This window comes from Phascolarctos cinereus, unplaced genomic scaffold (assembly GCF_003287225.1).
Source record: "Phascolarctos cinereus isolate Bilbo 61053 unplaced genomic scaffold, phaCin_HiC Scaffold_4;HRSCAF=312, whole genome shotgun sequence".
Lineage (NCBI taxonomy): Eukaryota > Metazoa > Chordata > Mammalia > Diprotodontia > Phascolarctidae > Phascolarctos > Phascolarctos cinereus.
The window spans coordinates 571,370,293-571,387,022 of NW_027555847.1; the positions used below are offsets into that span (position 1 = coordinate 571,370,293).

At 38.5% G+C, this 16,730-nt stretch overlaps 2 pseudogenes; one reads left to right on the forward strand and one right to left on the reverse strand.

The window, feature by feature from the left end:
* Positions 1-368: 368 nt before the first annotated feature.
* LOC110199100 (heterogeneous nuclear ribonucleoprotein D-like pseudogene) lies at positions 369-1,171 on the reverse strand (annotated as a pseudogene).
* An 8,477-nt stretch (positions 1,172-9,648) lies between these two features.
* On the forward strand, positions 9,649-11,803 carry LOC110199099 (syntenin-1-like; annotated as a pseudogene).
* Positions 11,804-16,730: the final 4,927 nt, after the last annotated feature.

Genomic DNA, 16,730 nt, shown 5'->3' on the forward strand with positions numbered 1-16,730 from the left:
TAAGTCTTTCACAAAATGGTCGTCTCAGGGGCAGCTAGGCCTCGCAGTGGGCTGAGCACTGAGTCAGGAGGACCTGGGTTCAAATCTACAGACACATAACATTCACTAGCTGTGTGACTCGGGGCAAGTTACTTAACCCCAATTTCTTAAAAATTAAAAAAAAAGTCATCTCAGATCAACAGAAAACAGCCCTCCATTCAATGTTGTCATCCCAAAAGATGGGCTACAGTAGCATCTGCTTGTTTTCTCCAGGTCCTCCTTAAATATGGTTGGTAATTGTTTTGGTGATTACCACAACCCCCACCCTCCCTTTGTAGACCACTGTAGTCTGCGTATCCCTGTCCATAACCATAGCTCCCACACTTATACCCAATATAATCATGTCCGCCATAGCCACTATAGTTTTGACCATCACCATAGGCACTATTGTAATTTACATATCCTTGATCATAACAGTTATTAAATCCTTAGTTGCAGTTTTGGCCCTGACCTCGCAGTGGCCGCAGTGGCCCATAATCCCAGCTCTCCCACCCCTCCCACCTCCTCCGCCAGCTGCGGCGCTCCTAACTCCTTTCTGTTGTTGCTGTTGCTGCGGGCTTTCTTCTTTGGGCTCAGCAATTTTGATTTCACACTTCCCAGAACCAATCTGATGATATCTGTTTTCTAATAATTTCTTTACTGGTTCTTCATCTGCATACGTGATAAAACAAAATCCTCTTCCTTCTTTCGTTTGTCCTTAGGAAGTTCAATATTCTCAATCTCTCCAAAGGCCACAAAATATTTTTTGATTTGTTCTTCAGACGTATCTAAGCTCAGTCCACCGACAAATACTTTATAGGTGGACTCCTTTCTCTTTAAAGCTTTAGCCCTTTTGGGGTCTATCAACTTGCCACCCAGCTTGTGCTCTTCAAGTTTCAAGACCTTATCGACACTGGCAGCATCTTTGAAAAGCACAAATTCGAATCTCCTCGAGTTCCCCTTGGAATCTGTTTTAATTATGCAGTCTACAACTTCTCCAAAACGAGACAGGTATTCAGCGAGATCTTTCCTGCTCGTATTCCCGCTTAGCCAGCCAATAAACATTTTACCTTCATCCTGCCAGCTCTTGCTGGCATTGACTATGGAGCCCGTCCTGGCGGTACTTGCTCACATTCATCATGGCGGTGGGGCTGGAGGCAGGGGGCAGAAGGTGCAGAGAAGGAGTAGCAGCTTCTAGATTATATCAAGCTAGATTTAAAATGGCGGGCTCACAGTTTATAAACTCTTGGAAGAGTGGGTGTGGCAATTAATGAGTGAATGAAAAGCGGAATCACTCCATGAGGGGCTGAGAGAGTGACTTGAAGTCCCTCTTGGACTTTGAGACCATCTTTACACCCACCCCCCTTTGGGCAATCTTATCAAAGAATTTGTCCCCACCCAAACCTGAGTAGAACACCCTGGGCTTCCCCTGCTTAGATTAAATTCCTTGTAAGGTTGGGTGGGGTCTAACCAAGATTGAGGAGTTAATTCAATCTCATTATCAGTAAAGTCCTTCAAAAGACTGAACTTTGAAATGAGGACTATAAAAAAAGAGGGAACTCTGGATCTCCCCAGATCCAGAGCTAGATGGCTCAGTGAATAGAGAGCTGGGCCTGGAGTTAGGAAGACCTGAATTCAAATCCAGCCTCAGACCCTTACTAGCTATGTGACCCTGGGCAAGTTTGCCTTAATCCACTAGAGAAGGAAATGAGAACCACTCCAGTATCTTTGCCAAGAAAACTTCACGTCCACGGGATCACAAAGAGTTGGATATGACTAAAACAATATGCCGGGCACTGCATCGAGTACTGAGGTTACAAAGAAAGGAAAAAAATGCAGTTCCTACCCTCAAAAAATTCACATACTAATGAGAGAAATACCATGCAAAAAGTTCTAGGTATCAGATGAATACAATGTAAATGAAAGGTAGTCTCAGAGGGAAGAGAGGTGAAGGTGAAAACCATTTGAGTTGAGAGAAAGGGAAAGCAATGAGGAATGTTGTGGAGCATTAATAAGACTTGGCAACTTGATTAAATGGAAGGAGGGGTAGAGGAGAAAAGAGTCAAAGATGACTTTTGAGGTTGTGAATCTCAGTGACTGGAGGAATGGAGGTGGTATCAACCGCAGAAGGGAGGATGGGCTTGAGGGAAAATATAGAGCTTTTAAGGAGGTCACCATAGTCACTCTAATTACTTCAGGATTAACAAAGCTGAAGGGGGAGGGTGAATCTTGGCCTATGTGGGGCTGACTCAGACCTTGGCTGAGCTAAACTAGCTTCTTTTTTTTATGCCCCATTCCAGTTGCATTGTGAAAGTTTCACCTGTTTTTTTGGCATCGGGCCAGTAGGGCAAAAAGTACATGCTTAGACTGTGAGTAGTAAAAACTGTCCTTCACACAGACATAAAATACAAACTTAAGGGGTAATCGTGGAGGTATGAGGGGGAGGGGCACATAAAAGAGCTCGGCTCTGTTTTGGCATCACTTTCTTTCTCCTCACCCACGGCTTTATTTCTTGATCTAGTAAACATATACTGTTATTATACCTGCCAGTAGCTCTCCCCTACTTCATATGCAAAAGGGGTCATGTTTGCAAAGAAAGTTGAACCTCAAGAGGATTCAAAGATGCATCCTTCCTAGGGAACACCATTTTTTTCAGATGAATCTGATCTTAATGCATTTTTAGCGATCAAACCAACAGCTAAATACGTTATAATCATATCTCGTTGAAATGAAAACATTCTGGCTAGATGGCAGAGCTCCAGAAGTCCTGCCTTTGGATTGACCAGCAGGGTATAATGAATTTCCATCACCTTGCAGTGCTTAACTGGGGTGCATGGAATCATTCCAGTCCTGAAGACAGTAATTGGCTTTGCTTTGATATCATTCAATCTCCATGTTTGTTTCAGCTCCTCCACTAGACCTACATGTTTATTGATCTTCTCAGCATCTGTTTCTAGAATATTTTTGCTTAAAGGAGCAATAGCATCAATAAAACCCACTGTTTTAGTAAGTTTATCAAATGGCACAATAGCTGCGCCATTGGCCAGAATATATTCTTTTCCAACACATATTATGGTGACTGACTTCCCTTGTGTTCCTCTGTTTAAGACAATGGCACATTTGAAGGCTGTTGATCAGTAATTTTTTATAACATTATCATGCCTCTTGGCATAATCCATAGCAACCATGGTCATACTTCTAGCTAATGCTCTACTGGCATAGTAATATTTACCATTAACTAAATTCTGCTCTCATTATAGACTTACGATCATTTTTAATGCCGATCACCCAATTCTGAATCACAATAGCAAATCCTTACTTATTGTCCTATGTGGAGTAGAATCACAGAACAAGAAGTCATCCAAGAAATCATCAAATCTAACAAATAATTGAACTGAAATTGCTTCCACAGCATTCCTAACAAGGGGAAATCCAGTCTGTGCTCAAAGATTTCTAGTGTGAAGGAACTCACTGCCACCCAATGCAGTCCATTATTTGTTGTTCAGTTGTTTCAGTTGTGTCCAACTCCTCGTGACCTCATTTGGGGTTTTCTTGGCAAAGACGCTGAAGTGGTTTGCCATTTCCTTCTCCCACTCATTTACAGATGAGGAACTGAGGCACGCAGGATAAAGTGACTTGCCCAGGATCACACAGGTAGTATAGCTTACCTTTAAACAGCTTCAACTTGGACAATTGATTTTGTAAAACTAAAATGTAGGATTCTGCACTTGTCCCTAGGTAGTAAAGAAAATGGAGATTATGCCATGTAAGAACTGGTTGAAGGAAGGAGTTTTGTGGAGGAGGAAGGGTGTAGCCTGAAGAAGAAAAGACTTAAAGGATAGATGATAGGTAATTTCAAGTGTTTGAAGGCCTTTCTTGTAAGAACAATATTTAAACTTGTTCTGCTAGGCTTCACTGGATAGAAATAACTGCAATGAGTTCAAGTTATAGAACACTATATTATGTAACATCTTTTTGGATTTTTACTCATCCAATGTATTAGCTATTTCTCTTAACTTTAATAAGCATGCTGTCTATGGTTTCATCCAATTTAACATTAAACATTACTAGTCTAATGGTGGATCCCTGGGGCACATTACAAGATCTCTCTTTCTCCAGATTGATATTGATTCATGAGTCCAGTCATTCAACAATTTCTAAATTCATCTAATTTTATGATCATTTGGCTATATATCTCCATTTTACCCATAAGGATGGACTTTTCCAAATGTTTTGTTGAAAGCCAAGTATATTATGTTTCCAACTTTCCCTCAACAACACTGTTAAAAAAGAAAATGAGGTTAATGTATCTGGCACGACTTGTTTTTAATGAAGTTGTGTTGGCTCCTAGAGATCACCACTTCCCATTCTTATGCTATGTCAATATATTAATAGAATTTTGCCAAGAGAAGTCAAGCTCACTGACTTTGTTTGAAGATTTATCTGTTTTCCCTTTTTATGAAAATTGGGACATTTTCCTCTTTCTCCATAATATTTCAAAAATCACTGAGTGATACAGCATTTGTTTCTGCCAATTCTTTCAATGCCCTGGAATGTAATTCATTTTGGCCTATTGACTAGAACTCATCAAGGGCAGCTAGATTCTCTTAATACCTCTTCATTTATCTTCAGTGTTAACTCCCTGCCAACCATTTTTGTTTTATTATAATATTATTTTAATAGGAAGGAAACAAAGGAGCAAAATGATTCAGTAATTCTGCCTTCTTACCCATTATCCTTTTCCTGTCAACTCAGGGTAGCAAATCTACCCCTTCTCTTTGATCTGTCTCTTTTTCCTCAACATAATTTTTTTGGTTTGTTTTTGTTTTTATTAAAATGTCATTTTTATTGTCCTCAGCATTTTTGTCAGGCTCAGTTCAACGTGAGTTTTACCTCTCCTGATGCTAGACTTATAGGACTGTGTGATATTTTGCTTTTTGAAAACTTCTCAATGTTTTGCAATCTGGCTTCCAACCTCATAATTCAGCTAGAACTCTCTCTCAGAAGTTACCAATGATCTCAAATGCTAAATATGATGGGATTTTTTTGTTCTTACCCTTTTTGATGTATTTGCTACATCTGACACTATTATTGAGCATTCTTGGATCCTGAATCTTCTCTCTTCCCTGTGTTGGCCTGATATTTCATTTTCCTGGTTCTCCTCCTGTCTAACCTCTCCTTCTCAATCTCCCTTGCTGGTTCATCACATCATCCTGGGTGTTACTCAAGACTCTGTCCTAGGCCTCCTGCTCTTATCTCTCTACATACTCTCTCAGTGATATCACTAGCTCCCACTTGTTAGAGTTTATCATCTCTATGCAGATAACTTCCAGGTCTATAGATTCAGCCTGACTCTCTTCCCTGAGTTTCAGTCTCATACCACCATTTACCTATTGAATATTTCAAACTGGATGTCCTAGATACATTTCAAACTCAATATACTCTAACCCCCCCCCCAAAAAACCCTTTTTCTTCTCCTAATAAATGACCCTTTTTTGAAAGGTACCACCTCCCAGGTTTGTAACTTTGTCACCATCCTTGACTTATCACCCTCCCTCACCCCACATATCCAATCAACTTGTCAAGTCTTATTGTTTCTACCTCCACAGCTCTCATATTTCTTTCTACTCACAGTAAATACCACCTTAGTTCAAAGCTTCATCTTCTCTTATCTATTGCCTCCTAATTGGTCTTCCAGCCTCAAGTTTCTCTACCTTCGAGTCCATCATACCCAGTATTGCCAAAGTTATTTTCCTTAAGTGCATATTCAACTGTGTAATTTCACTACTCAATAAACTCCAGTGGTTCCCTATTGACTATAGGATAAAATATAAACTTGTCTACATTTTTAAAGTCTCTCATAACCTTGCCCAACCTATCAGTCCAGCCTCATTGGACATTATTCACCTTCCATACTCTGCAACTTAAACAAACTGATCTTTTCTGTTTCTCATACATAACACTTCATTTGTCATCTCTGTACCTTTGTACTGGCTATCCCCTAATGCCTTGAGTACACTCTTTTCTCACCATTGCCTCATAGAATTCTTATCCTTCAATATATAGTTTAAATACTATTGCTTTCTGCATGAAGCCTTTCCTGATCCCAACTGCTGTTGCTTTCCTTCTCAAACTACCTTGTATTTAATACTTTGTAATTATTTGTATTTATTCTACACATAAATATGTGGGTACTTGCTGAGCCCCCTCATTAGAATAAAAACTGTGAATAGAGATTGTTGCATTCTTTGCACTTGTATCTTCAAGCGCTTGGCACAATGCCTGGCATATAGAAGGCACTTACTACTTGTTGATTAACTGGTATGTGTTCATCCTCAGTCACTTGTACTTAATTCTATCTTCTACATGTGGTTTTAAAAATCTATGTTGATCTACTAGTTACCATGCATCCACATTTATCTCTTTGGACAGATGCTTTTTATCCTTACCAAAACCATTTGTGTTTCTGTCTTCAAAATGTCATTCTTGAGAACTTGCTATCAGTTTCTTCCTGTCCTTTCTCTGACACTTTAAAATTTGCTCTCTCAGGGGCAGCTAGGTGGTGCAGTGACTAGAGCACCGGCCCTAGAGTCAGGAGGACCTGAGTTCAAATCTGTCCTCAGACCCATAGCACTCACTAGCTATGTGACTCTGGGCAAGTCACTTAACTCCAATTGCCTCACCAAAGAAATAAAATTTAAAAAAACCCTGCTCACTCAAAATCTAGGGTACATATGGAGCTAGGCTGTTTTCTTTCCCTTTTTTATTATAGAATAGAAGGTGGAATGATAACTTACTTCCAAAGTTTCTATTATTTCTACTTTAACAAACATTTCCTCCTTGTCTGTCAGAAGCACCTCCAGGATAGCTGTTACCCTGGTTGCTTCCTCCACCTTTTTGAAGAATGAAATTATCTTTAAGTCAGATCAATAATTTATCAGCTTCTCTGTTTGTGGCAGAAAAAGATTTTTGTAGAAGTCCCCTATCTAAATTATATTATGTCTCCATGCCAGGTGTAGGATGTGTTTCCTAGTCTTTATCTAAAGTATTTCATTCTCCTTACTGGGTGGATTGTAGTCTATCTACTCTTATCATAATTTCACTTCTATTTTTCTCTTCATCTATATTTACTTGTCGTGACCTCTTCTATATGGCCAGAAGAAGGTTCAGGAATTCAGTCTTGCCTTTCTCCTGGACAGTGCATGGCTCTTGTGTTATTTGGATAAAATAGAATTTCCTTTTCCATGATCCCCTCTACTTACATGTTTCTTGGATTCCTTGTCTTGGCTATAAGTTAGCCATAGTTTGATTGATTTCATTATCCACATGTAGAAATCTGTCCATTAGATGGTTAGATGGACCTTGCCTACATTTTGAGAATGCTTTAAGACATTAAAATTATGCCTTTTAGTTCTGACTGTAACTTGCTGATTAAACACACCCTTGTTCAAGTGGGAACTGTTCTACTGTCTTTATTTCAAAGTCACCAAAGCCAAGATCTCAAAGCCTGAATATTTTGTACTGGGTTCTTTGTCCTATGAAATCTGCTAGATCAAAGTTAACATGGCATTTGCACTAGTAATAGTTTTCTCTCTGTAATGTTTTTGAATGGTCCTAAATAAATCCTCTCAACTTCCTAACATCCAAGGATAAGTAGCCGAGCTGTGACTGGTATGTTACAAATTGCTAACCTGAAAGGTGACCATTGGCTTCTAATTCTGAACTTATTGTTGAGTCATTTGTCTGTTCTCTCAAGTATTATGCATGTTATTCCCAAGATTTAGTGATGGAGTTGTGATCAGTTTTTCTGACCAACACACATGGGCTTCTTCCCTAAATTAATAGCATATTTTGAGAAAAATGTTTTATAAATTCTTAACTTATTGGTTAAGTTCTTGATCTTATTAATGATGTAGATCAAAACCCATTTGTAACTTCAAATGTATGTGATTCTTACTCATGCTCTCTGATAAATTTCCCATATAGTATCTATCCAATATTCCTCTAGGCTGCTCTAAGTTTGTCTTTTTACTATCCCTCATTCTTTCTTCGTAACTACCCTACCTCCTTTTCTGACTATAAGTTTCCCTAAATATATTTTTATTTGCTTTTAAAGTAAGAAGAATTAATTTTGTTCCCCACCTTCCTGTCTCCATTGAAATAAAGTAATGATAATAGTAATAGCTAACATTTATATAGTGCTTACTATATGCCAGGTGCTGTGTTAAGCACTTTATAATTATTATCTGACTTGATCTTCACAACAAACCAGGGACATAGGTGCTATTATCATCCTCAGTTTACAGATGAGAAAACTGAGGCAAATGGAGGTTAAATGACTTGTTCAGGGTCATATGGCTAGTAAGTCTCTGAGGTAGGATTTGAACTTATGTCTTCCTGACACTAGGTCTAGCACTCTATCCACTGCACTACCTAACTTCCTGTAAAAGAAAAAGAAAAACACAACCCTTATGACAAACACGTATAGTAAAGCAAGCCAAATCTCCACATTGGCCATGTAAAAAAGTTATGGCTCATTTCTGTCTTGAATCTGTCACATTTCTGTCAGTAGCGTGTTTCATGATCAGTTTTCTGTAACTGCAGTTGGTCATTGCATTGAAAAGAATTCTTAAGTCTCTCACAGTTGTTTGTCTTTGCTAGATTGTTATCGTATAAATTATTCTCCTGGTTCTGTTCACTTTACCCTGCATCACTTCATATCAATGCTCCCAGTTTTCTCTGAAATCATTCTTTCTGTCACTTCTTATGGTACAATGATGTCCTATTATAGTCACACAACAGAATTTGTTCTGCCATTCTTCAACTGATGGCACTTGCCTTAGTTTTCAGTTCTTTGCCACAATAAAAAGGACTGCCATAAATATTTTTGAACATAGAGGTCCTTCCTTGATCTTTTTAAGGTATAGTCCTAGGAGTGCTATCACTGTATAAAAGGATATGCACAATTTAGTAATTTGGGGGGGCATACCTTTAAATTGCTTTCCAGAGTGGCTGGACCAATCCATAACTCTACCAACAGTATATGCCTGTTTTACTTGTTTTCCTGCAACATTTGTCATTTTTCTTTTTGTTAATTTTGCCAATCTGAGAGGTGAGAGTTGCTTTAATTTTTATTTTTCTAAGCAATTTGGAACCCATCTCCAAATATGGCTATTGGTAGTTTGGATTTCTTCTTTTGAAAATAGCTCTTCTATAAAACTGTGCACATCCTTTCACTCTACTAGGTCTGCATCCCAAAGAGATCAAAGAAAAGGGAAAAGGACCTATTTGTACAAAAATGTTTATAGCACCTCTTTTTTGTGGTGGCAAAGAATTGGAAATTGAGGGGCTACCCATTAATTGGGCAATGGCTAAACAAGTTGTGGTATAGGATTGTGATGGAATACTTGTGTGCAGTAAGAAATGATGAACAGGAGGGAGATCAATAGTCACAGGGGAGGAGGGAGAGCACTATATATGAAGTTCAGTCAATCAATCAACATTTATTAAGCACCTACTATGTTCCTGGCACTGTGCTAAGCTAAGGATGGAGAAAGAGGATCAGAATACTATTGCTGGGGGAAAGCCATTGAGGCCCATTGGAGTAAACCACCATCAAGGCTCAGTAAAATGCTGTCTTTGTATCCATCACTTGAAGACTTGAAAGTAGGTAAAGTAATTCAGACTCAGATAGCCTTTTCTGCAAACTGTGTCATACAGCAATTTTGTCTGATGCCTCTTCTCTCATTTCTCAAGATGGAAGTTTCTATCCTAAACTATGTCCTGAACTTTCTCAGGACATGGGCCTGAGTTTAAATGAAGAAGAAATATGTATCAACATTGCCCTGGTTCCTGGAGCAACATCTTGGGGGCAACTGGTGGCCAGAGATTCTGCTGTGAAATATATGGTGGCTTCTATAACTGGTAATGATTTGAAGGGCAGAAATTAAACAAGGGATGTGGGAAGTCATTTTGTGTAGAGATCAACATGGAAAAATTGGCCTTTGACTTAATGCAAAAGATAATGGTGTATTTGTTCAGCTAATCCAGGTCAATTCTCCAGCATCTTTGGTTGGTCTGAGATTTGGGGACCAAGTCCTTCCAATTCATAGTTAAAATTATGCAGGGTGGGGCTCTGCTAAAGCTCATAGAGTTATGAAACAGGCTCTTGGAGAGAAGATTATAATGACTATTTAGGACAGACCATTTGAACAAACTATTGCCATGCATAAGGATAGTACAGGACATGTTGGATTCATTTTTAAAAATGAAAAGATATGGAATATGATATTCTGGAGGACAAGGGAGATAGGATTACAGACAAGAATTACCTACCTAGCAAAACTGAGTTTAATCCTTCAGGAGAAAAAATGGATATACAGTGAAATAGAGGACTTCCAAGCATTCTTGATGAAAAGACCAGAGCTGAATAGAAAATTTGACTTTCAAAAACAAAACTCAAGAGAAGCATGAATTCATAATGTACTTATTAAGGTTGAACTGTTTACATTCCTACATGGAAAGATGATATTTGTAACTCATGAGATCTTTCTCAGTATTAGGGTAGTTGGAAGGAAAAAAATTGTATGGATGGATAGATAGATAGATAGATAGATAGATAGATAGATAGATAGATAGATAGATAGATACATACATACATACATACATAAATAGATAGATACATAGATACATAGATAGAGGGCATGGGGTGAGTTGAAGATGAATGAGTGATATCTAGAGAATAAAATTAAGGGGTGAGAGATTATACTGGGAGAAGGAGAAAGGGAGAGGTAGAGTTGGGGTAAATTATCTCACATAAAACAGACAAGAAAAGGCTTTTACAGTGGAGGGGAAGTGGGGGAAGGTGAGAGGGAATGAGGGAATCTTATTCTCATTGGATTTGGCTTAAGGAGGGAATAACATACACACTCAATTGGGTATGGAAAGCTATCTTACCTACAGGAAAATAAGGGTGAAGGGGATGAGATAGTGGGGGTGGGGGATGATAGAGGGGAGGGCAGATTGGGGGAAGGGGTAATCAGAAGCAAACACTTCTAAGGAGGAACAGGGTCAAAAGAGAGAATAGAATAAATGGGGGGCTGGATAGGATGAAGGGAAATACAGTTAGTTTTTCACAACATGACTACTATGAAAGTGTTTTGCATGACTACATATGTATAACCTGTATCAAGTTGCTTGCCTTCTCAATGATGGTGGGTGGGGAGGGAGGAAAGGAGAAAATTTGGAACCCAAAGTTTTGAAAACAAGTGTTAAAAATTGTTTCACATGCAACTGGGAAATAAGATATATAGGCAATGAGGTATAGAAATCTATCCTGCCCTACAGGAGAATAGAAGGGGAAGGGGATAAAAGAGTGGGGGGATGATAGAGGAGAGGGCAGATTAGGAGAACAGGTATTTAGAATTCATGCTGTCTTGGGGTGGGGGGAGGGACAAGATGGGGAGAAAATTTGGAACTCAAAATCTTGTGGCGAATGTTGAAAACTAAAAATAAATAAATGAAAATGAAAATGAAAAGATAACCTCTATAGTGAAAGATAGTTTTGCACCAAGAAGTAGTCTTCTCACTGAGGACAATATTTGTGAAATCAATGGTCAGAATGTAATTGGCCTGAAGGACTCTCAAGTTGCAGACATACTTTTAACATCTGGGACTGTAGCTTAACATTACAGTCATGCCTACTTTCATCTTTGAACACATACCCAAAAGGATAGCATCAAGTGCTATGAAAAATCTAATGGATAATGCTATCCCAGAAGTTTAAAATTCAAGCAATTGTATCTTTCACATAATGGAAACTCTGCTGCATCGGCAGTTTATTCAGCATCTTCTGTATGAGACACATAAACTTTATTGGGAGCCAAGAAGCATATGCTGCATGAGAGCCTCTGCATTGCCTTATGGCTGGAAACATTACTGTTTGACATAGTTTTGTGTTCAAGCTGTAAACTGTGTTTGTAGCCTTATACTAGTTTTGTAGATGTGAACCTTTCAAGAGTTTTGACTTTCATGGCATCAAGTTTCCAGTAGTTAAACTACTCTTTCTGTAAGCCATTAGGGTTAAAATAACCAATACAGATTTTTTTAAATGTTATAATCAGGTACCTGTATTTTAGATATTCTAGAAAGTAATATTGCTCCTCTTATTTTTCTTCTGATATAGTATTTTTAATGCTTTGCTATTGTACTTCTAGCATAACTGTTTTCTACTAGCTCCAATTTTGTTCACAAAAATGTAATTAAGCAACTTGGTTTCATCTCACATGAGCATTACAAAAGGCAAAATATAGAATTGCACAAAATTGTGATCTTATCTTTAATTATGTATAACTAATGCTTTGGTCGTCACCTTAACTATGTTAAAGGAAAGTTCTGAAATAAAAATCAAATAAATTGATTAACTAAAAAAAAAGAAAGAAAGAAAGAAATGATGAGGAGGATGGTTTCAGAAAAAACTGAGAAGTCTATATGAACTGATGCAAAGTAAAAGGAACAGAACCAGGAAAACATTGTATACAGAAATAGCAATATTATAACAATCATCAACCACGAAAGACTTAGCTGCCCTAATCAAGACAATGATCTATGGTGAAAAGTGCTACCCACCTCCAGAGAGTGAATTGAAGCATACCTTTTCACTTTATTTGTTTGGTGTATTTTCTTTGGCAGCATAGCTGATGTGGAAATATGTTTTGCATGACTTCCAATATATAATCAATATCATATTGTTTGACTTCTGAAGGAGTGGGGGAGGGGGTGAAAGGAAGAGAATTAAAAACTCAAAATTTTGAAAATAAATGTTAGAATTTTTTCATGTAATTGGGAAATATTTGATGAAATATATGTGTTTATATGTGTGTGCATATATATATGTGTGTGTGTATACACACATACACACACATATATTATATATATATAAAGAGAGAGAAAGAGAAAGAAGAGAGTGAGAGAGGGGGAGGGAGAGAGAGAGAGAGAGGAGAGAGAGAGAGAGAGAGAGCGAGAGAGAGAGAGAGAGAGAGAGAGAGAGAGAGAGAGAGAGAGAGAATGGACCCTTGACCAATTATCAATTGAAGAATACCTCTCAGTCATTTAAATTTGAGTCTGTTCCTTATATGTTTTGGAAATGAGACCTTTATCAGAGAAACTTGCTGCAAAGATTTTTTTTCCCAGCTCACTGTTTTCCTTTTAATCTTAGCTGCATTCAACCTGCATACTTTTTTTAAAACTTAATTTCATTTTTTTATTAACAAAAATTCACTGTCTTTTCCTCCAACGTCCTGCATTCCCAAATGGAAAAGGAAAAAAAATCCCTTGCAACAAATATGTGTAATCAATCACTATTATCATTCAGTTTGTGTCCATTTACAATGCTTATCAAAGATATATGTTCTGATAGATTAATTTAATGGACTGCCCATTGAAATTTTTGTCATAATCTAAGTAATATGAATTCCTCATTCATTTAGTTTTTCCTATATAGATTATTCAGGTAAGCTCTTTTGAATAGTCCTGCATCTCATTGAGAATTCTTGAAGTGTTCCAAGGATTGATATAATCAGCACAATGTCACAGGCAAATAGTACCTGGAGGACCACAATAGCCACAGGGAATCTCTCTTCCTTTTGTATTCTTCACAGTATATCACCAATGACTTTGATAAACACCTTTGGCAAGCATACCCAATTTTATTTCTCAATTGATGTCACTACTCAAATTATCATTGAATAAAATGGTCTTTGTAACTGCCTCCTATAATAGAATCATGTATACTCAATATATGCATGGAAGACTTCTCTTTGGAGGAAAATTTTATCTATTTTTTCATAATCAGCAAACAATAAATACAATGGTATCTAATATTCTATATACTTTTGGGTCAGTTGGGAGCCTGAAAGACTGACCAAGTACAGAAAATTATCTCCAATAGCCTGCCTGTTTCTTTTTTATGTTCCTACCAAGAATAGCCTTGATATGTGCATGTGCAATTCCCATAAAGATTTCATGGAAAGGAAATTAAGGAATATGGGTTGGTAATTGATGATGTCCTCTTGATTGAGAAGTAATAATTTCAATTATAGTATGATTTTCCCCCCCATTATTTTGTTAGACTCTTGAGACATCTCAGTTGAAAACAAAAATAACTCTTTAAGAGATCAGAGTCATGAATACCTCTATGGTTGCCAGTCTAACTAGTGTCTCAAAGCCAATTTGCATGACTCTGCTCATTGTTCCAAATTTCCATGTGGAGTGATGTTGGCAAAAGCTTGGCTGAAGAGATATCCTGGTCTTTTGGTTTCTACTTCTGAGAGAAAATACATGAGGTCACAGATTCAATTTAGAGATAGGTCCCTGAAAGAAGAGGAAAAGACTCCGGAAAGAAGCCAACATGGAGAGGAGCCAGCATCACCATCATGACCCTATTCCTAGATGTTTTGAGGATTTTCCCCTAGGGTGAAATTTGGGACTTTTGCTTATTAAGCTGAGAATTCTCAGTTCCAATGGAAAAGCTCATTCATTCTGTATGTTGTCTGCTGTATTTTCATCGGTATACTTTATCTGATTTCTGTTTGCCACTGGGTCTGATAAATAAGTTTATTTGCTATTTTTTATGAGTGTTTATTGTGGAACTGGCATTTTGTGGAGGGAGTCAAATTTTGGATCTATAGCCTGAAGCATTCCTTCCCCATTAAAGAATAACAATAGGAGTGGAGTGTGAACCTAAAAATGATTTCCCTAAGACCAACAATACTTTGGGAGTCAGGAAAATATCATTCTTGCTTGGTACTTCCTCTCTAAGGAGAGCAAAGTGGCCAGTCTCTGGTTCCCACTTCCTACTTCCTTTCCTGGTAAGAATAAAAGTCTCCCTTGGGGAAGGGTGAGCAGAGGAGACTCTAGATCTATTTATTTTTGCTTCCATGTGAGCCACATTAAAACAGACCATGGGTGAAACACAGCACACCACTCCTTACATTGGTTATGGCCAAATAATTTCTGAATATTCAGACAATATCAATATATTACTTTGATATTTGTGAGAACTGCTTGGTGTGGCACTAGAAAACACGGCCCCTGAATGTGGAGTACAGAGTAAGGGTGGTCCCAACTAACATGTAAAATTAGTGTTGTGGTACAAGGGATTAAGTTGATGCAGAGATTAATCATGTGAGTCAGAGGGAGAGAGAATGGTTGTGATAAAGAAGAATGAAGGAAGGTGTCCCCCCAAAAAAAATCTCCAGTAGTTTGTGAGCTTTTCTTGGCACAAACCTTTGAGTATTATTTGAGGGAGCTGTGACCAGCTCCCTCCTGGGATCAATTCCAACCTGAGACCTGCTCTCCTGATTGCTGCATCCCCAGTCTGGACTGCCATATCTTGAGGAGTCACATTACACTTGCTTCATTCACAGCTCAATTCACTCTCCAGATGTTCTGCCTTCTCACCAGCCTTGCGGGCATCCTTTCTCACTCTCTTCTCCCCTTTAAGTTTTGTTTTCCTCCATTGGCTTCCTCCTCAAGCTTCTTGACAGTTGGGGCTATCTTGTTCTCTTGGATTTGTATCCCCAGTGCTTAGCATGGTGCCTGGAACATAGGAAACACTTAGTAAATGTGTTATCTAGGTGGCATGTGGAAGCAGGTGCTCCCTGATTTACAGCTACCTGGAAAGAATGTATGCATACTGGGTCCTAATACCTATATCATGGAGTGGTTCCAGTTTTGAGGGGACAGTAGTGAAAGAACCCTCTCAATCATGGCATAACAGAACTAGAGGCTCCAAGTACTACAGATGACACTCAACCAGGATTTATTAAATGAGACTACTCTAAGCCCTAGACATACAAAACAAACAAATAAACAAACCCAGTTCCTGCTCTCAAGGAACTCAGAGTCTAATGAAAACAAATTTTACAAAGGCACATAGACGACAGGAGATGAAATGTTAGATAAAGGAACCAGCCAATAAGCCAGTTTGGTTAGAGGATAGAGTACTGGAGGAAAAGCTTAGAAAGCTTACTGGAGCCAGACTAGGAAGGGCTTTTATATCAAAGGAATTTGTCTTAGATGTGAAAAGGACACTTACAGGTCACACGACCAACAACATGCAGGACTAGGCATTTTCTCCAATTCCTCACCACCCCTCAAAACTCTCCAAAAGAATTATATGCAAGAAGTAGTGCATATGTAGGTATTTCTACAAGCTAAGACAGTAAGGACCTTAACAAGGCAAAAACTTGAGGAATACACAACAGGAAAACTAAACCTTGAAGTCAAGGTCCCCTTCAAGAATGAAGAACAAACCACAGCCTGTGAGTGAGTAGTTCTGGCTGCCCCAAGGGGGACCCAGCTGGGCAGTGCTAGCTGGCCGAGTCAGCTCCTCCTCCCCTCTCTCCACGCGGGATATCATGCCCTTCCTAAGAGTGTTCTGCCCAAAGGAAGGCAAATTTGAAACCTACCTAGTTATCTTGGGGTGTATGGGCTACATTTCTTTCTTAAAAGACCGGGCCCTGAAACCCAATTCGCTCAGGCTCTCATAGATTGGACAACAATAGGTCTCTGCCCAAGAACTACTTCCCTTCCCTTCCCTCCCCTCCCCTTCCCTCCCCTCCCCTTCCCCTCCACCTCCTTTTGTTAGCTGTTTGATTAATTTTCAATTTTGTCTTTTCCTAGTCCTAGTAAGGACTGTTCCTTATAATCAG